At 35.7% G+C, this 22,819-nt stretch overlaps 1 protein-coding gene and 2 non-coding genes across 3 annotated transcripts in view; all 3 read right to left on the bottom strand.

The window, feature by feature from the left end:
- The window catches only part of LOC126911787 (uncharacterized), a 154,459-nt gene that overhangs the window by 36,169 nt on the left and 95,471 nt on the right, over window positions 1-22,819 (bottom strand). The gene's annotated exons all lie outside the window — the stretch shown is intronic.
- Window positions 8,644-8,762, bottom strand: LOC126911905 (5S ribosomal RNA). The gene has a single exon (XR_007706413.1). It is a non-coding gene; the product is annotated as a 5S ribosomal RNA (ribosomal RNA).
- Window positions 9,239-9,357, bottom strand: LOC126911904 (5S ribosomal RNA). The gene has a single exon (XR_007706412.1). It is a non-coding gene; the product is annotated as a 5S ribosomal RNA (ribosomal RNA).

Raw genomic sequence — 22,819 nt, 5'->3', positions numbered from 1 at the left:
TGTCCTTGTCATTTTGTGCATGACGTCACTGACATGTCAATTGTTTTTTATTTGTATTAAAATGATGAACTGTGTAATGTTGATGTATCTTTTAAATAAAATATATCTTATACCGACAAAATGCCCTGTAGTGGCGAGTACATAAATGTATTCTAGAATTAGTATTTACAAGATACAACAACTGAATGTTGTTTTATTTATATTTGTAGTAGTGGTAGTGTTAAGCCTTTGGGTGTGGGATCATACACGCCCATTAACTCGGCCCTGGGGGAGTAGAGTCACCTTCTCTACTCTTCACTTGGGCAATTCCTGTCTGGCGCGTCCATGTCGCGGGGGTGGGCATCTTACACTTCAGTAGGCCGGAGTGTGTAGATGGCGAAGTTCAGCAGGGACCCAGTCCTGCGGGGTATAACGCGGAACCCGTGCCCAGGGTTACGGGTGAAGACCGCAACAAGTGGAGGCACATCGCGAGAGCTACGATATCCAGGGAAAATGCATCATTGTCAACCACGAGCATTCTGTCAAAAATGTACGACTGAGGAGGAGGATGCTACTCTACGGTCGTTCTACACAAGATATCCTTTTCAGTATTTCATGTGACATGAAATATGTATTAATATTATAAGAGAGTTGTATCGTATTGAACACAACCGTTAAGAAACTTATGTATCTGCGTATGTCCATGTAACAACTAAATAGTCTATATCGATATTGCAGTCATTTACAAAAATGTTTTCTATTACTGTATCTGGGGGCACGGTAGTGCCCCCAGATACAGTAATAGAAAACGAGCCAAGCGAAGCGCAAGGGCACTACCTACCTTTTCTCGAAGCGGTTCGTCGTATTTTTGAACCTTCATAACTTGAGTTTGGGTTATACCAGATAAACAAAATTTTCAGGACGCGGGATCTGATTACTTTTTGACAGTGCGAGCTATATGGTCTCGTCTTGGCAACATTTAACATGAAATGTTTTTGTGGGATGTGTCTATATCTAGAAAAATATTTTGCGCGCGCTTTCGCATGATCAGCTGTTAGCAGCTAAAGTTCCAAAATACTGCAGTCGGTAGTATTTCTCCATAAAGGAGTATAAATACAAACACAATGTACGGATGTGTGAAATGTTTCTTGTCTCAGAAGTCGTGCCCGCATTCGGGCGCATTGAGACTTACCTAGTCAGTATGTGCAAGTTGTTACGTAAATATACAAAGTTGTGTCGAAGACAGTCAAGCAATGTGCTAGTGACAACCGCGCTTGTTCTAATGTGTGCGTCGATATAATATGTCGCGTGAATTACATTGTCTTCATATATTTCTAAGACAAGGAACATGTCAATGTGTAAATAAACACCAGTTTCCCTGGTTATGACGTCATTAAACGTTCCACGTCTCACTTCCAATGCCACATGCAGGTGTGATGAGACTTATTGTACGAGTGGAGTCACTCGTGTGCTCTGTTTACTACGACAAGTGCTAACGTTAGTACAACGTCTAGTACAATGTTCTACCAGCAAGTTCAGTGCACGCGGTGTGTGCTTGTTCTAGCTGTGTGTGTCGATGTTTAGTGCAATAATTTGATAGCAACATTAGTGCAGTCTGCAACTATATAAACTCATCCAAGTGTAAAGAGCCTTCCTTAATCAATGTTGTATAAAAGTGTGTTTTATTCCCATAACAAAGAGGTAAATATAATGATTGAATATTGAGAGTTCCGCGGCATTATTAAATGTACTATGTACAACTTTCAATGTCGCATTCTGGTGCAATTGAACTGAATGCATAAAGTATGTATCTAAGTTATTTCGAAGACAACCGTCAAGAAACTTTACATACATATCCTTCTTTCTACAAATATCATTCTCCGGAGTACTGCTCGTGTTTATTCTTAGTTGAGGAAGAAAATACCTTAACTTAGTAAAATGTATTCTCGTAATAAATTTAAATGTTTGAATTTCAACATTAATGTTTTACAAACACTCCTCCATACAGGAGCTAACATAACTATTTCTCCACTTATGACGTCACTAAAGTGGTTCTCAATTCGCAATATTAAATGTATTGTCTAGTAATTTGCATTGTACGAAATGTTTGGTAAAGTTGTATCGAAGACAATCGTCAAGCAATGTGCATGTGACAGTTGTGTTTGTTCTAATTGTGTGCGTCGATATATGTCGTATGAATTATAATGTCTGTATCTATGATTACGGATTGGAGGCGTGTGAACACAGTTAAAAGTGTTCTTAATGCATTTTGTGTGAATATATTAACACGATATAATTCAAGTATTTCCCATCGTAAGATGCCAGTAGAGCAGTAGTTACAGTGTAGAGGTAACAGCAACTCGTCATCTTTTCTAAACTTGTCGCGATATAAAACAACAGTTTCCCCACTTACAACTATTTGTCGTTCTACGTGGTAATGTCGTATTATCTACATTTTAAATGTTGAATATGGAACATATACAAGAGTATACTGAATATTCTTCAATTGTTGTATGTTAAGTTGTATCGAAGACAACCGTCAAGAAACACATTCTTGAAACCAGTTTACAAGTTAAGTCTAGCAATTGTTAAGGTGGCTAATTAGTACTATTGCTGAAGTATTGTATACAATTTTATCGAAACTTCAATGTGGACGTCTCTACGTGTCCTAATTGTGTGCGTCGATATTTGTCGCGTGAATTATATTGTCTTCATCTATCTCCGTTGATTTCCTCCGGGTAGTACTAAAGTATAACAGTTAAACATTCAGTTTCTCGTATTCTACGTGGACAGTCCATGTTTCAATTGTCAACATTTAAAATTATATAAACTACGATTTTCTACACATGTCGTGACTGAAATGTCGTAAAAGAGTTCTGTGAAGGACAACCGTCAAGAAACTCATTATTCTATAACAAGAGTCAATTATTTTTCCGATAATTGTGATGTGAGTGTAATATCAAAGTATTCCATATTATATAACTCAGTATTTCCAAGTAGTTTGTAGTCTCACAAACAACTACTCTTTAATATTTCCCACTTATGTTTAAAACATAAGAATTGTGTCGAAGACAACCATTAAGAAACTCTTTAAATAATCTTCATTGTAGGGTTACTTGTATTTTCCCTCATTTCATGATTGAAATATTGTAAAAGAATTGTATCAAAGACAACTATCAAGAAACTTCATTGTATTGTTATGTAAATCATCGCTAGAGACTAAAGGTAAATTCTACATCTCCATTAAAATGACACGACAATAACATAAATATTTCTGGATTTGTCATTTTGTGCATGACGTCACTGATATGTCATTTGGTTTATCTTTTCTTCATAAAAATATTTGTCACGATTTTTTAATAAAGTGTTTGTGTCGATCGTTTCGCAAAATGTAAAGGACTAATGTACTCTAGTATTTTTAACTCAAACTTACTTTGTACTATGTAAAATATGTCCGAGTGAGGAGAGAACTGTGTAATGTTGATGTATTTTTTAAATAAAATATATTTCATACGGACAAAATGCTCTGTAATGGCGAGTACATAAATGTATTCTAGAATTAGTATTTACAAGATACAACAACTGAATGTTGTTTTATTTATATTTGTAGTAGTGGTAGTGTTAAGCCTTTGGGTGTGGGATCATACACGCCCATTAACTCGGCCTTGGGGGAGTAGAGTCACCTTCTCTACTCTTCACTTGGGCAATTCCTGTCTGGCGCGTCCATGTCGCGGGGGTGGGCATCTTACACTTCAGTAGGCCGGAGTGTGTAGATGGCGAAGTTCAGCAGGGACCCAGTCCTGCGGGGTATAACGCGGAACCCGTGCCCAGGGTTACGGGTGAAGACTTCAACAAGTGGAGGCACATTGCGAGAGCTACGATATCCAGGGAAAATGCATCATTGTCAACCACGAGCATTCTGTCAAGAATGTACGACTGAGGAGGAGGATGCTGCTCTACGGTCGTTCTACACAAGATATCTTTTTCAGTAATTCATGTGATATGAAATATGTATTAAGATAAAATATTAGTTATTCGATGTAAAATTACATCGAATAATAACCGTCAAGAAACTCCTCGATGAAATACGTGTTACTGAAATGATTAAAACAGTAATGTCCCGCTAAAGTCAGCCTCCACTTCCAGTCGCTAGATGTGATGTAATGATTTCTTCATATTTGCGCAGGACGAATACTTCCAAAGTTGTATCGAAGACAACCGTCAAGCAATGTGCTAGTGACAGTTGTGTTTGTTCTAATTGTGTGCGTCGATATATGTCGTATGAATTATATTGTCTTTATCTATGATTAGGCAATGAAGAAGTGTGTTGTCGTCCCGTTTCAATTTAACACAGTTAAAAGTGTTCTTAATGCATTTTTGTGTGAATATATGAACACGATATATATTAGCACGCCATTAAAGTACTACTTCCATGTGTCCAGTATTACCATGTATTGTGTAATTTGTAAACATTTAATGTAATACAGAACATATTTCTGTACTATTTGTATTCCATGTCTCAAATAAATATTTCCTACACATTTCATGACTGAAATGTCGTAAAAGAGTTCTGTGAAGGACAACCGTCAAGAAACTTCTTCGTCCTTCTATCAAATGTATACCCAGACAACACTGGGTGTAGCCCACTAAACGTCAATAGACGTCGCGACAGGCCCAGAAGGAGATGGCGGGATGAACTCAACGCCTATGAAAAGGATTGGCCATAGAAAGCTCTTCACTTAATGTACTCTAGTAGTTTGAAGACAAACTTACTTTGTACTATGTAAAATATGTCCGAGTGAGGAGAGAACTGTGTAATGTTGATGTATCTTTTAAATAAAATATATTTCATACAGACAAAATGCCCTGTAATGGCGAGTACATAAATGTATTCTACAATTAGTATTTACAAGATACAACAACTGAATGTTGTTTTATTTATATTTGTAGTAGTGGTAGTGTTAAGCCTTTGGGTGTGGGATCATACACGCCCATTAACTCGGCCCTGGGGGAGTAGAGTCACCTTCTCTACTCTTCACTTGGGCAATTCCTGTCTGGCGCGTCCATGTCGCGGGGGTGGGCATCTTACACTTCAGTAGGCCGGAGTGTGTAGATGGCGAAGTTCAGCAGGGACCCAGTCCTGCGGGGTATAACGCGGAACCCGTGCCCAGGGTTACGGGCGAAGACCTCAACAAGTGGAGGCACATCGCGAGAGCTACGATATCCAGGGAAAATGCATCATTGTCAACCACGAGCATACTGTCAAGAATGTACGACTGAGGAGGAGGATGCTGCTCTACGGTCGTTCTACACAAGATATCCTTTTCAGTATTTCATGTGATATGAAATATGTATTAAAATTAACTATATGTTACATCGAAGAACCACCATCAAGAAACTCACTGAAATGTATAAACTTTAATTGTTTTTTTTATTTTTTCGGTATGATGGTTACAGAATATCTTTAAATGTGTAATGATACATTTACTTTACATTACAAGAAATCAAAGTTGTATGTTTTATAGCAACTATAGGTGGAACTATAAGTACATTATACGCAGGGAATGTATACAAATACGAATACTCAGACTTCAAGAATATTTGTAACTTCCCACTTATCCAAAGTTATTTAACAATGTACCGTCCGCCGTGCTTGTTCTAACTGTGTGCGTCGATATTTTCCACGTCTCCAGTCACTATTGTCTAGTGATTAGCGTTGTACTAAACTCTAGTTGAAGTTGTGTCGAAGACAACCGTCAAGAAACTACAAATACATTCGTGACATCTTTATATAAACATCTTACGTAACTGTACATGTACGCAGAGAATGTATACAAACACGAATATTCCCATTTATTCAAAGTTATTTTACAGAACTTTGGAACTCCAATAAATTTGTTCAACGAGGCCCATATCACATATGGTGCCCGATGAGGTTGACTCAATCAGTATTTTCAAGTAATATTCTCCCCTTGTTTCGTAATTGATATATCACACAAGCGTTGTATCGAAGACAACCGTTAAGAAACACAGAGAGTAGTGTATAAAGTTAACGTTTGACTCTTCAGTCAATCTGGCTGCTTGATTTAAATATTTGTCATAATCTGTGTGTGATATAGTTCCACAATGCACCGTCAGATGTTTATTATGCTTGTCTTCTGCAGTTGATTAAATAAATATTGTTTCACTATCACAAAGTGATACTTACCAAGTCATTAATTCCAAGTTGTTTGTAGATTTATGAACAGCTGCCTTTAAATATTTCTCACATCATGTTTAAAACATAACAATTGTATTGAAGACAACCGTCAAGAAACTCCGTGCAAACAATATTATTCAATATTTAATTACAAATTCCATGGATATGCATATTTTCCTATCGTATAGTTGTCAACAAAATCTCACACAAAATGTAGTGTTTATAAATCAGTATGTCCAAGTAGCTTGTAATCTCATAAACTGCTACTTACAGGGCTTTGTGTTTGTTCTGATTGTGTGCGTCGATATTTGTTACGTGAATGTTGTGACTTCAGTCTGACTTTTTTGCACATGTAGTTAAAACAATTAATGTGTCAGTATTTCTAAACAGTTGGTAGTTAACTGCCACTTACAAAATAATATGTTACTTTCGTGTTCATATAATACGAATATTGTCTAAAGTTGTATCGAATACAACCATCAAGAAACACAATTGTCCTTAATGTTGTGATGAAGGTGGTCAGATATGACGTCTCTAGGAGAGTAATTGAAATTGTATGATGTTTGAAATATTCCACGTCTCAACTCCGCATTCAGGCGCTCGATGAGACTGACTTTGTATGTCCAAGTAGTTTATAGTACTATAGTGGCATAAACTGCTACTTACAATGTTTCCTTCATTTCATGATTGAAATATTGTAAAAGCGTTGTATTGAAGACAACAGTTTTCAATGTCTTGTGACGGATGGTGTAAGCTACGCCATTAAAGTCCTCATTCCGGAATATCCATGTGTAATATCTCAACATTTCATGTAATACAGTAATATGTATCGAAAGACAACTATCAAGAAACTTATTGAGTGATTATGAGTGTACTTAAGTTTCCCCTCTTGTTTTGTTACTATCCGACTATACACAGATCATTTATTTCTATATAATAAAAAAATATCACGTGGTCATTCCTATCAATATTTAAACTGATAATGAAATATACAAGTTCCACGGATGTTTCAGACTGACATAACCTAGTCAGTACCTGCAATTAGTTTGCAGTCTCAAATGTTTCCTACGTATTTAAATAATACGAAACTTTACAAGTTGTATCGAAGACAACCGTCAAGAAACTAGTTACTCCAAAAGGATTCTCAATTATAATATCTTCCGCTCTGAATTTTTCTGAGAATATTTAAACACTATTTCTTCACTTGGGTGGCACGCCATTAAAGTACTACTTCCAGGTGTCCAGTATAACCATGTATTGTGTAATTTGTAAACATTTAATGTAATACAGAACATATTTCTGTACTCTTTGTATTCCATGTCTCACGGTCCGCTACAAATAAATATTTCTTACACATTTCATGACTGAAATGTCGTAAAAGAGTTCTGTGAAGGACAACCGTCAAGAAACTTCTTCGTACTTCTATGAAATGTAAACCGAGTTAAAATGTTTTCCTGTATTTCAACTGCGATTCCTCTACTTGTATCGACTGCCGCTGTCGGTTCTATGTGTATTTGGTACAATATAAACATATACAATTATGTTGGAAACGATTCTAATGAATCCAATGAATGAGTTATACACTCCACGTCTCATGAAGAGGTTGTTCTATGTGACAATATTTGAGGGACATGCGAAGGTGTCCGCTTTTGTCAATTTTAATATTGATATAAAACTACATATTATGTAATTCATATTCCAATTTAAATGATATTAATTGTTATATTCTATGTCGTAAATACATTCAAGCGTACAATTGTATCGAAGACAACCGTCAAGAAACTCTTTGGTCAGTCTAGCAGTAAAATTTGGTTTCATTGGTGACGTCTCTTTAATTGCAAAGGCTTGTAGTGATTAAAACATCATCTTCCTATGAAATTGCCTGAAGCTTATTAGGAACTTTATACCTACATCAGTTAAGACAACCGTCAAGAAACTACAAATACATTCGTGACATCTTTATATAAACATGATACATAGCTATACATATACGCAGAGAATGTATACAAATTCGAATATTCAGACTACAAGAATATTTGTCACTTCCCACTTATTCAAAGTTATTTAACAATGTACCGTCCGGGCTTGTTCTAATGTGTGCGATGTGCGTCGATATAATGTCGTATGAATTATATTGTCTTTATCGTGGTACAGGTCTGTTTGAAATTAAACATCAGTTTCTCTGTAAACATCAGTTTCTCTGGTTATGACGTCATTAAACGTTCCACGTCTCACTTCCAATGCCACATGCAGGTGTGATGAGACTTATTGTATTTGTATTTTTTTTTTTAAGTTTCCTATTATTGACTCTGTTCAAGGGGGTGACGAATGTCTATAAATAATTCTGAGACTTGGTTAGTGGAAGGTTGGTTGAATAAATACGACATCAAAACATAACTTCAAAAAAACTAATGTTCTTTAAAAAAAAATACTAAAGTATGTTTGTTTTGAGTAAAACTGCAAAAAGCTAACGTCACGCGGTATTCCCAGGCGGTCACCCATCCAAGTACTAACCGCGCCCGATGTTGCTTAACTTCGGTGATCGGACGAGAACCGGTGCTTTCAACATGGTATGGACGTTGGCGAATGCTGAGCTAAAATTAATCTTCAGTACAATTTTTGGTGAATCAAAGTCATATTTTTTTTATAACTGCTAGGTGTTTATTTATAGATTGTATTGATATCGACGCATGACCGCACATTTTTAGATATTGTTATCTACGATAGAGTTTTCAGGACCTTTATATTTTATTAAAAATCTTATATTTGTTCCTTAAAATTTAAAGAGTAGATAGAGGATTTTGGATTTCTAGGTGTAGATGTTTTTTGGTTAATTAATATTTTATGTGCCTTTACTAAATACATATAATGCGTTTTATTTTATAATCCATTTTATTATCGTAAAAAGTAACTTGAAATAATATTTTATGACTTCACAAGTTCACAGTTACTTTTTTTAGCTGTCCAACTTGTGAATTTATTTCAAAATTCTGCACACCAAAAAATTTACTTCAAATTAAGTGTTTTTAAACGAAACTACATCGAATAGAAATAGCAAAAAGCTAACGTCACGCGGTATTCCCAGGCGGTCACCCATCCAAGTACTAACCGCGCCCGATGTTGCTTAACTTCGGTGATCGGACGAGAACCGGTGCTTTCAACATGGTATGGACGTTGGCGAATGGTAAGCTAAAATTGGTTTTCAGTTAATTTTTTTGCTGAATCAATGTCATAGTTTTTATAATCAATTGTTCAACAAGTCACAGAATCAGAGCACTCCCTGTGGTATTCGCTGGGTGCGAAGTATAAGGGGGGGGAACCACGACACGATCGCAGCGCGCGTCGTGGCCAAAACAGGAACTATCGGTGGCGGACGCTGTCACTTTTTACTAGAGAGATTTACGTTTTTAATAAATAAAATAATTTCAAAGATCATAGCATCTTCAAATTTAATTTCTTTCACGTCTTGCACGTGTTGAGCTAAAACTAATTGTTTTCCTTTCAATGTTGTTTGTGGTGGGAAAATGATGTCGTGTGTGATTGGTCGGAATCCAGTTTTTATGATTAATTTGGCCATGTTTAACTGAAAATACGTAAAAGGATGGATTATTGAGAGCACAAGCACTCATAAATGATCGTCTGCTATTTATATGAAATGTATTATTTGATGAATTTTGCTTATTTCTTTACTTACTTCTCATGACGACAGCCATGAAAAATCCGTAATGTACTAAAAGAAATCTATTGATTGTGCCATTTTAGACGAAAAATAAAAAGACTTACCTTATATAGATTTAGAATATTTATTGGCATAAATATAAATTATAATATTTAATTAAAATTGTTTATTTGTAAATAACTCGTCGTAATGACAGCCAGGCATTTGACATTTCGGAGGCCACCGTAGTTGCAATCGCTAGTTGGCGCTGTCGTCGCGCACCCAGCGAATATCTCCATTAGAAAGAGACAACAATAAGATAAATGTTTCTGCCCTTGTCATTTCGGGTCTGTCGTCATTTACATGTCAATTGTTTTTTATTTGTATTGGAATGAAGAAAGTTCAGTTAATGGATTTAAAAAGAGAATACGATGTTTCTGTCCTTGCCATGCTTCTGCATACCAACTGCATGCAATTTTTGTCGATTGCTATTAGATAAAATAATGCCTTGAAAAAGCATTTATAAAACAACATTTTCCCTATTTAGAACCAACTGTTCTACGTGCAGAAGTTGTTCTACGTGACTTTTCTATTTTATATTATAGACATGTGAACATAGAAAGCAACTCTTTACATAGTCTATACAACAGACTGTCCAAAGAATGAATAGTTCGGCTCAATCAGACTCCATGAACTATGTCCTCTGTCTGTGTCTTGTGTCTTATAGCCATCGAATGAGCTTCACGCTTGTTCTGATTGTGTGCGTCGATATATGACTCAATAATTCTTTATCTTATTATCACTTCCATTCGCATTTCGATACAATTCTCTATAAGTCAGCTAATGTCACTTATGGAGTGGACAGTCCGCGATATCATGTCACTGTTTGCGATTCTGATTATAATTCTACAGATTTGGGAAATTGTATCCCATGTGTCATATTAACAGGTTTAATGTGGCATGTTGATAATTATGTTCCTATATCCGAATAGTTGGTAGTCTAATAAAGGACTACTAGCAAATGTTTCCTACGTATGCATGTAATACGAATATTTTCTAATGTTGTATCGAAGACAACCGTCAAGAAACACTTTGCAGAATTTATGTCAATATTATCTCTTGTTCCATCGGAGCAGCGTTCCGATGCAATCGTCTTTTCTGTGTTAACTTTAACGCGATATATGTAAATCAACAATTTCCCCACTTAGTACCATTTGTCGTTCCACGTGATTACTCTTACCAATATTTAAACTGATAATGAAACATACATTACATTTTGAAAGTTCCACGTCAGACTGACCCTAATAATAGTTTGCAGTCTCAAATGTATTTAAATAATACAAAACTTTACAAGTTGTATCGAAGACAAACGTCAAGAAACTAGTTCTCGTCAACTGGAGTACCTAAATATCCTAAATTTTGTTGCCTGCTTGTGTCATGAATTATATTCTGATTTATTAAGTGTACGACTGAGGAGGAGGATGCTGCTCTACGGTCGTTCTACACAAGATATCCTTTTCAATATTTCATGTATTAAAATATATTTAAAAATGATATATGAACAGCTGCTTTTAAATATTTCTCACATCATGTTTAAAACATAACAATTGTATTGAAGACAACCGTCAAGAAACTCCGTGCAAACAATATTATTCAATATTTAATGAAGAAGTCCCTGGATATGGATATTTTCCTATCGTATAGTGTTATACGATCTGACCACGATATTCTGATGCTTTTGTCTCGGTTGACTTCGATCCTCCATCTCCGGAACTAACCGCCTCTAGTGCGACTACGGAGACTTGTTTCCGCACTTACAACTATTTGTAGTGCTACGTGGTAATGTCATATTTTACCATTATTTAATACGATATAGAAATATATAAAACCTATTTCCCCACTGTGGGACTGTTTGTCGTTCTATGTGGTAATTCCATATTATATAACTCAGTATTTTCAAGCAGTTTGTAGTCTCACAAACAACTACTCTTTATATTTCCCAAATAAGTTTAAAACATAAGAATTGCGTCGAAGACAACCATTAAGAAACTCTTTAAATAATCTACAAGAATTGTATCGACGAACAAAAGTCAAATTTAGAAAGAGACAACTGTGGTATAAATGTTTCTGTCCTTGTCATTTTGCGCATGACGTCACTGACATGTCATTTGTTTTTTTGTTAAACGTACATAATGGAAATTAGTCTTGTCTCTGTGTGACACGCGTCAAAATGTATGGGAAAGTAAGTTTTCTTCATAAAAATATTTGCCATGATTTATTAATAAAGTGTTTGTGTCGATCTTTTTGCAAAATGTAAAGTACTAATGTACTCTAGTAGGTTTAACACAAACTTACTTTGTACTATGTAAAATATGTCCGAGTGAGGAGAGAACTGTGTAATGTTGATGTATCTTTTAAATAAAATATATTTCATACACACAAAATGCCCTGTAATGGCGAGTACATAAATGTATTCTACAATTAGTATTTGCAAGATACAACAACTGAATGTTGTTTTATTTATATTTGTAGTAGTGGTAGTGTTAAGCCTTTGGGTGTGGGATCATACACGCCCATTAACTCGGCCCTGGGGGGAGTAGAGTCACCTTCTCTACTCTTCACTTGGGCAATTCCTGTCTGGCGCGTCCATGTCGCGGGGGTGGGCATCTTACACTTCAGTAGGCCGGAGTGTGTAGATGGCGAAGTTCAGCAGGGACCCAGTCCTGCGGGGTATAACGCGGAACCCGTGCCCAGGGTTACGGGTGAAGACCTCAACAGGTGGAGGTGCATCGCGAGAGCTACGATATCCAGGGAAAATGCATCATTGTCAACCACGAGCATTCTGTCAAGAATGTACGACTGAGGAGGAGGATGCTGCACTACGGTCATTCTACACAAGATATCCTTTTCAGTATTCCATGTGATATGAAATTTGTATTAAGATAAAATATGTGTTACATCGAAGAACAACCGCCAAGAAACTTAATATAATCTTTGAAATGTACAAAATGTACTGCCCATTCGAACCTGTGCATTGTTCCATGTCTCAGAGACAATATTACTGACTGCTACTATAGCAAATTAATGTTCACTATATACGGACTTGTGTGTGCGTCGATATATGTCGCATGAATTATATTGTCTGTATTGTTTCGTCTCTATTCATATCTTGGGTTCCAAAGCCCGTCCTGATAAAACGTTTGACATACAAGATACATCGGTCATCATTTCTAGGAACGTCTTGATGCGATATAATAAATGACAATTTCCCCACTTAGAACGATACTAAAATGGTCCTTATACACAGAATATCTATGTTCCAACTCTCAATATTTCATGTGTGTAATATGAAAAAGGTATCTGTCAAAGACAACCGTCAAGAAACGTTTTGTATTGCCATTATATACGTACAGCAACATTATTCCGAACAGGATTATAGTTATGAAGCATTCCCCGCTTTGTCTTTGTCGTTATTACGTGCGACATAAATATATTGTATTTATTAAAGTTGTAGCGAAGACAACCAGTAAGAAACGTTGAGTAGTGTAGCGACAGACTAGTTTGTTCTAGTTGTGTGCGTCGATGTTTGTCGCGTGAATTATATTGTCTTATCTATGTAATAATTGACATTTCACATCCAGTTGGTCATATTGATATTTATATTCAATTAATAAATGCCAATATTAATATATTGTGTACAAACAATTGTTTCCCCAAACATTGGAACTCCAATGAATTTGTTCAACGAGGCCCATATCACATATGGTGCCCGATGAGGTTGACTCAATCAGTATTTCCAAGTATGTAGTTTGTCACCTCATAGACTGCTACTTACTAATACTTTCTACTTCTTACAAGATTGTAATATTGTAAGTGTTGTATCGAAGGACAACCGTCAAGAAACTAACTTGTCTTGGAATGGAATGATTTCGTTATTCCTCCTTACAATGGTAATGTAAGCTTCCATAATGATTCCTTGTAATTAGATGACCGAGGAGACAACCTTAGTCAATATAAAAAAAACATGAAACTTAATGTCTATATTTGTCCCGTGTATAATGTCATGTCTTAAGGTTTTAAATATTTTAAAAGGTTTTAAACTTTCTTGTCTTTTCGAAATGTAATAATTATAACTATCTTTTCTTTTAGTACTGGTCTTGAGAAAAACTAATATTTTGTCTTACCAGTATTGTATATGAGTTCTGTCGAGGAACAACCGTCAAGAAACTCGTGTCTGGAAACTATTGAGAACTAACTGTTCTACATCCAGAAATGTTTCTCCATGACTTCTATTTTATATTGTAAACATGTGAATTAATATTGAAAACGTTTGGGGCACATTTCCTCACTCAGTGGCCCGATGTGTCTTAGTATTCCCAAGTAGTTTGTGGAGTCATGTCCAGCTACTTGTAGATTCCTACATATTTTATGTTCAAAGTATTGTATAAGATGTGTATCGGAATACAACCGTTAAGTAAGTCTATTGTCTTTAGTCGAGTTACTCTGTACAACAGACTGACCAAGAAATACAACAAACAAAACAATCATTTTGTGCTCTATCTCATTAAACAAGCTTCACGCTTGTTCCAACTGTGTGCGTCGATATTTGTCGCGTGAGTTATATTACCTTCCTCCATGTACTCTCGTCCATGTTCATGTCTTGTGTCCCAAAGCTCATTCAGCTACAATTCGAGTTGTATCGAAGACAACCGTCAAGAAACTCTTTAAATAGTGTATGGACACTCAGTATGTGCTGTGTGTTTCAAATTTGATTGTTTATCGAGGTCAGTGACGACACAGTACTGTATGTCCAGTAATGCTTTGGGTAGTCTACGAAGCTACTACATTAGGTCATTGTATAATATTGAGCTATATTGTCGCCTCTACAACCACAATGTCCCCACTTACAACTATTTGTCTATGTTCTACGTGGTAATTCTACAATTATTGTCAATTTTAATATGGATAAAAAGAAACTAAATATAAGTCAATAAGTAATTTGCATTGTACGAAATGTTTGTTAAAGTTGTGTCGAAGACAACCAAAAGAAATTCAATTGTATTTAAATGATTCCTTCTAGGAGAAGACAACCGCAGTGATTTAAAACTAAAACATTAAAGTATTAGTATGTCGTATTGGACAAGGGTATATTGAGGTAAATGTCTTCACTTACCTCAATATACCCTTACCCAGTATTGGAACGAAATGTAAGGATTGTATCGAAGACAACCGTCAAGAAACTAAATACATAGTTTGTGAAATATAAAGTTCAACACTTATGTTGTATGTTCACGCGTCTTATACATACATAGGTATGTCTCTTTCTAGTATATTATGTACTGTAATGTCATGCAAATATTTTGTCCAATGACCAACAACCGTCCAATGAGCATTATGCTTGTTGTAAGTGTGTGCGGCGATCGATACGTGTATTTGTGGTGCATACCACTTATTGTATTAACTTGTGCAGTTTACTTCCCCCACTAATGTCGCCATTGAAGTGGTGTTTCTACGTGGAATATGATATTTCTTCTGTCTTGTGTGTGCATTGTAATGTTTACGTAAACACACGTTATAAATAGGTTAAATAGAAATGATATGAATGAACATACAAACTAACAATGTATTGCTACTTCAGTATTGTACATTGTAAATTCAATATATTTGTTAATATTCCGAGTCTCACGATCCGATACAAGTTCATTAAATAACTTCCATGTATTGGATTGTTCATGACTGTTGTGTGGCTTGTGTTGAGTACAACCGTCAAGAAACTTGTTGAGCAGTCTATGAATTGTAAAAAAACACTTTACCATATGATTTTGATAGTCAACGTTTAAAGTTTGCACCAAAAAAATTAAACAGTGTTAAAACTATTTCCTAAATATTAGTCGCGGGTTTTTGCAGCATGAAGTACTGTCTTTATCTATGTCGTCTCACTCATGTCCATGTCTTGTGTCCGACAGCTCATTAATCTTTGTATTCCTATAATCAACTGTTTCATGCGAAATATTTGTTTACAAGTAACGTGGAACATTGCAGTTCCCACAATGAAGTCCTCACACTCTTGTAAGAGTTACATCAAAGACAACCGTCAAGAAACTCGTTGATCTAGAAACCAGCAATCTTAACCAGATACCAATTTTGCTCATTAAAAATATTTCCCCACTTAGAAAGTCATTGAAGTGGTCGCTCCGTGTGTACTGCGGAATGTACATGATTTAACTTCTTCATACTTAATGTCATTGAGAGACAACTTACCGATACTTCCTGCGTATAATTATAGCGTGAGGATAGCATCGAAGACAACCGTCAAGAAACTCGTTGTTCTAGAACAAGAGTAAAGTTTGATCGAGTTATTCGTTTTTGTTGTGGTCTTGGCTCCGCAATATTAAAATATTTCTTAATTACTGAGTAGTTATTTTCAAGTAGTTTGTAGTCTCAAACACAACTACCTACTCTACTTATGTTTAAAACATAAGAATTGTTGTGTTGAAGACAACCATTAATAAACTCTTTTAATAATCTACATTGTAAAAGAATTGTATCGACAAACAGAAGACAAATTTAGAAAGAGACAACAATAAAATAAATGTTTCTACCCTTGTCATTTCGGGTCTGACGTCATTGACATGTCAATTGTTTTTTATTTGTATTAGTATGAAGAAAGTTCAGTAAATAGATTTAGAAAGAGAATACGATGTTTCTGTCCTTGTCATTTTGTGCATGACGTCACTGACATGTCATTTGTTTTTTTATTGAAATATTGGAATTCGGTGATTGGTTTTGTATGGCATGCTACAAAATGTACGGGAACCTGCATTTTCTTCATCACAATAATATTTATGTTGGTTTTTTATAAAAGTTTTGTATCGTTTGTATTGAATTGTGTATCAAAATGTTGTACGTTTAATGTATACTTTATCAACATTTGGAATATTAAAATACAATTGTACTCACGAAGGTTTAAGACGCACTTACTTTGTAAGTTAAGTAGAATATATCCGAGGGAGGAGAGAACTGTGTAATATTAACACAACTTATAAATAAAATGTAACTCAACGAGACAATGCCCTGTGATGGCGGGTGCATAAAGTAATATCAAAAATGTAATTATATGAATGTATTATATAGTAGTAGTAATAGTGTTAAGCCTTTGGGTGTGGGATCATACACGCCCATTAACTCGGCCCTGGTGGGAGTAGAGTCACCTTCTCTACTCTTCACTTGGGCAATTCCTGTCTGGCGCGTCCATGTCGCGGGGGTGGGCATCTTACACTTCAGTAGGCCGGAGTGTGTAGATGGCGAAGTTCAGCAGGGACCCAGTCCTGCGGGGTATAACGCGGAACCCAAGCCCAGGGTTACGGGTGAAGACTTCAACAAGTGGAGGCGCATCGCGAGAGCTACGATATCCAGAGAAAATGCATCATTGTCAACCACGAGCATTCTGTCAAGAATGTACGACTGAGGAGGAGGATGCTGCTCTACGGTCATTCTACACAAGATATCCTTTTCAATACTTAATGTAGTATAAAAAAGCTACCGTCAAGAAACTTATTGAATAATATTGTTATATATATTTATTTTTTACATTTAATGCAGGCTTTAAGGTTTCACTAAATTAATTATGGTGAACCTTCTACTGTGAGTACTAGAGGCTAGTTACTGTTAGACAAGATATTCTTTTCAGTATTTCATGTGATATGAAATATGTATTAAGATAAAATATTATGTTACACCAAAGAACAACTTAATATAATCTTTGAAATGTACAAAATGGATTACTCCGTGGTTCCTTTCCATTAGAACCTGTGCATTGTTCCATGTCTCAGAGACAATATTACTGACTGCTACTGTGGCAAATGTTCACTATATACGGACTTGTGTGTGTGTCGGTAAATATCTAATGTGGTGATGTCTTGTGTTTCAAAGATAAAACGTTTGACATACGAGATACATCGGTCATCATTTCTAGGAACATCTTGATACGATATAGGTACAACGACAATTTCCCCACTTAGAACGATAGTAAAGTGGTCGTCATACACAGAATATCTATGTTCCAACTCTCAATATTTCATGTGTGTAATACGAAAAAGGTCTCTGTCAAAGACCACCGTCAAGAAACGTTTTGTATTGCCATTATATACGTACAGCAAAATTATTCCGAAAAGGATTATAGTTACGAAGCATTCCTCGCTTTGTCTTTGTCGTTATTACGTGCGACATAAATATATTGTATTTATTAAAGTTGTAGCGAAGACAACCAGTAAGAAACGTTGAGTAGTGTAGCGACAGACTAGTTTGTTCTAGTTGTGTGCGTCGATGTTTGTCGCGTGAATTATATTGTCTTATCTACGTAATAGTCGGCATTTTACATCCAGTTCGTCAAATTGATATTCATATTCAATTAATAAATGCCAATATTAATATATTGTGAACAAACAACTGTTTCCCCAAACGTTGGAACTCCAATGAATTTGTTCAACGAGGCCCATATCACATATGGTGCCCGATGAGGTTGACTCAATCAGTATTTCCAAGTATGTAGTTTGTCACCTCATAGACTGCTACTTACTAATATTTTCTACTTCTAACAAGATTATAATATTGTAAAAGTGTTGTATCGAAGGCAAGTATCAAGAAACTTATTTAGTTACTTATCAAGTTAAGCATTAATTGTTCGGTTAAACTCTCTGTTTTATTCACATAGACATTGCTATACAAATATTTCCTGCGTTTCCTGATTGCAATATAATGAATATTGTATCGAAGAATAAAATTGTCGAGAAGTTTTACTGTATCGAGTTCATCTTATATATTTTGCAAGTTCACGTAACCGGTATATAAGTGTGCGTGTGATTGTGTCGTTGTATACACAAGTCCGCCATGATGTTTCTACATCGGAGTGTGTGTAATGTTACGCGTCTCAGACGGTGCTCTTGCATACAGGCACGCGGTATCGAAAGACAACTATCAAGAAACTTATTGAGTGATTATGAGTGTACTTAAGTTTCCCCTCTTGTTTTGTTACCATCCGACTACACACAAATCATTTTTAAATATTTCGTGATTACAACACGAGAGTTGTACCGATGAGTAACCGAATTTAAGGCATTAAGTCCGCCATTCACTGTTTTTTTTGTGATGAAGTATAAATAAATAAATAAATATAAAGTATTAATATTCTTTAATATTCTTATGACTCGTTGCATTTCATAATATAATATGAAATGGGATGTATCAAAGACAACCGTCAAGAAACGTTTTGTATTGCCATTATATACGTACAGCAACATTATTCCAAATAGGATTATAGTTATGAAGCATTCCCCGCTTTGTCTTTGTCTGTTACAACACAGAGTGGACAGTACATTTTCAAAATTCAATGATTTTTTTAGGTACGGTACTCAATCAGTACCTACATTCAAGTGTGTTTTCCTTTCATTTGAAATATTGTAAGAGAGTTGTATCGTATTGAACACAACCGTCAAGAAACTTATGTATCTGCGTATGTCCATGTAACAAATATAGTCTATATCGATATTACAATCATTTCCAAAAATGTTTTCTATTACTGTATGTGTCTATATCTAGAAAAATATTTTGCGCGTGCTTTCGCATGATCAGCTGTTAGCAGCTAAAGTTCCAAAATACTGCAGTCGGTAGTATTTCTCCATAAAGGAGTATAAATACAAACACAATGTATGGGTGTGTGAAATGTTTCTTGTCTCAGAAGTCGTGCCCGCATTCGGGCGCATTGAGACTTACCTAGTCAGTATGTGCAAGTGGTTACGTAAATATACAAAGTTGTGTCGAAGACAGTCAAGCAATGTGCTAGTGACAACCGCGCTTGTTCTAATGTGTGCGTCGATATATGTCGCGTGAATTATATTGTCTTGTTTGTAGTGTCATGCACAGTTACTTATGTAATGATCGCTACATATTTCAAACTATTGTATTAGAGTTGTATCGAAGGACAACCGTCAAGAAACACAAAATTTGTATTTGATACATTCTTCGCTCGAGGACACGGATTTGCAGCGCTTGTCTAAGAAGACAAACACAATAAATTAAAACTAAAACATTATAGTACTAGTTTGTTCTATTGTACAAGGGTATTTTGAGGTAAATGTCTTTAATCGTCTTTTCTATAGACCTACCCAAGGTTTAAGAAATAATTTCCTCACTTATGCCGCCATTGAAGTGGTGTTTCTACGTGGAATATGTAAATATTTTCCTACGTATGTATGTACATTGTGCAGCTACTGACTGATGTATCTCACGTAATGTATTCTATGATTAAAGTATTGTATAATACGTAAAACGTAATTTATTATACGTTAAAGTATTTTATTTATTTAATCTTCATCACAAAATAGTGAATGGCGGACTTAAGTCTGCCGTGCTTGTTCTAACTGTGTGTGTCGATATTTGTCTTACCAGTATTGTATATGAGTTCTGTCGAGGAACAACCGTCAAGAAACTCGTGTCTGGAAACTTCTATTGCAATATTTACTTCTAGTAAATTTATGGTGGTATTTATAAAACAACATTTTCCATATTTAGAACTAACTGTTCTACGTGCAGAAGTTGTTCTACGTGACTTTTCTATTTTATATTATAAACATGTAAACATAGAAAGAAACTCTTTACATAGTCTATACAACAGACTGTCCAAAGAATGAATAGTTCGGCTCAATCAGACTCCATGAACTATGTCCTCTGTCTGTGTCTTGTGTCTTATAGCCATCGAATGAGTTTCACGCTTGTTCTAATTGTGTGCGTCGATATTTGTCGTATCAATTACAATATCGTATTTTATGTATGCTGAATATTCCATCATCATCCAATATGCTGATATACATCGGGCGATGTTGCCCGACGTCGCCCGACATCGCCCGATGTCTCTGGGGACACATGTCGCTCGACAAATGTTCCTAGTGGAGACGAGGCTTAAATCTTGTATCGAAGACAACCGTCAAGAAACTCATTAGTTCGTGAAGCTAGCAGACAAGTTTACTTCTTCATTAGTAAAACAATATATTTGACTTTAATCGGGATTGATCCCGACAAATATTTCATTGAAATATATTTTAAATTGTACTGAATGTTTCCTGTGAACATATTAGTCCTATTGTATGAAACATTTGTCATACTTGTATCGAGGACAACCGGCAAGAAACCAATTGATATAGGTACCAATACTTAATGCTGTAACAATATTTCGACAATTGTGAAATGTCTCTCGAAATATTTTAATTCAATAACGAACGAAGTAAGCAATAATGTATGTTCACAAGTAAAGTGGAACATTGTAGTTCCGACACTCTTGTAAGAGTTACATCAAAGACAGCCGTCAAGAAACTCGTTATCCTAGAACAAGAGTCAATAATTTATTCAGGTGACTGTAATTTGTTGCACAATATTAAAGTATTCCATATTTAATTACTCAGTATTTCCAAGTAGTTTGTAGTCTCACAAACAACTACACTTTGATATATCCCACTTATGTTTAAAACATAAGAATTGTGTCGAAGACAACCATTAAGGAACTCTTTAAAAATCTACATTGTAGGGTTACTTGAATATTTTCCCTCATTTCATGATTGAAATATTGTAAAAGAGTTGTATCGAAGACAACTATCAAGAAACTTCATTGTATTGTTATGTAAATCATCGCTAGAGACAAAAGGTAATCCTACATGTCCATTAAAAAGAGACAACAATAACATTTTTTTTCGGTCCTTGTCATTTCGGCTCTGACGTCATTGACATGACATCAATTGTTTTATATTTGTATTGGAATGATGAACTGTGTAATGTTGATGTATCTTTTAAATAAAATATATTTCATACCGACAAAATTCCCTGTAATGGCGAGTACATAAATGTATTCTAGAATTAGTATTTACAAGATACAACAACTGAATGTTGTTTTATTTATATTTGTAGTAGTGGTAGTGTTAAGCCTTTGGGTGTGGGATCATACACGCCCATTAACTCGGCCCTGGGGGAGTAGAGTCACCTTCTCTACTCTTCACTTGGGCAATTCCTGTCTGGCGCGTCCATGTCGCGGGGGTGGGCATCTTACACTTCAGTAGGCCGGAGTGTGTAGATGGCGAAGTTCAGCAGGGACCCAGTCCTGCGGGGTATAACGCGGAACCCGTGCCCAGGGTTACGGGTGAAGACTTCAACAAGTGGAGACGCATCGCGAGAGCTACGATATCCAGGGAAAATGCATCATTGTCAACCACGAGCATTCTGTCAAGAATGTACGACTGAGGAGGAGGATGCTGCTCTACGGTCGTTCTACACAAGATATCCTTTTCAGTATTTCATGTGATATGAAATATATATTAAGATAGAATATATTATGTTACATCGAAGACAACCGTCAAGAAACTCCATTGACTTGGAAATGGCATAAATCTATTTGACTCATTTCTTTGTCCGCAAGAATGACTGCGGTTGTGAAAATATGATGTGCTAAAATCAAGTAATTTCAACAGAGAATTAAAAAGAATATGTTTAACAATGACAATGTAAATGGTATTTACCGACATGTCTCTGAACGTCTTCACAAGATTTATGAAACAATTCCTCCACTTAGACCGCCATTGACGTGGTTTTGTACGTGGAACTTGATGTATCAACAGTATGGATATAGAGGTCCTACGTATGTGCAATATCATTATATTCATTTACTTATATTATCTGAGACTTAATAGTCTTGTCAGTGTTTCCAAGTAGAGTATAGTCTCACAAGTGACTACTTGAGAATATTTCCAAGTGTTTATATAACACGATAATATATAAAAGTAGTATCGAGTACAACCGGCGCGAGATGTAGGATGCCTCCAGTTAGTCAGTATGACTGCGCGTCTTGTAGCTGTAGCTTCATGTACATCTACATAGTTACAAATATTTCTGTACTGTTTCTACAAATCCAAGGAACAGTATTGTATAAAGTTCTATCGAAG

The sequence above is a fragment of the Spodoptera frugiperda genome, chromosome 19, assembly GCF_023101765.2.
Source record: "Spodoptera frugiperda isolate SF20-4 chromosome 19, AGI-APGP_CSIRO_Sfru_2.0, whole genome shotgun sequence".
NCBI lineage: Eukaryota > Metazoa > Arthropoda > Insecta > Lepidoptera > Noctuidae > Spodoptera > Spodoptera frugiperda.
Note: the sequence above shows the minus strand (reverse complement) of the source record. Positions and strands in the feature narration are given on the sequence as shown.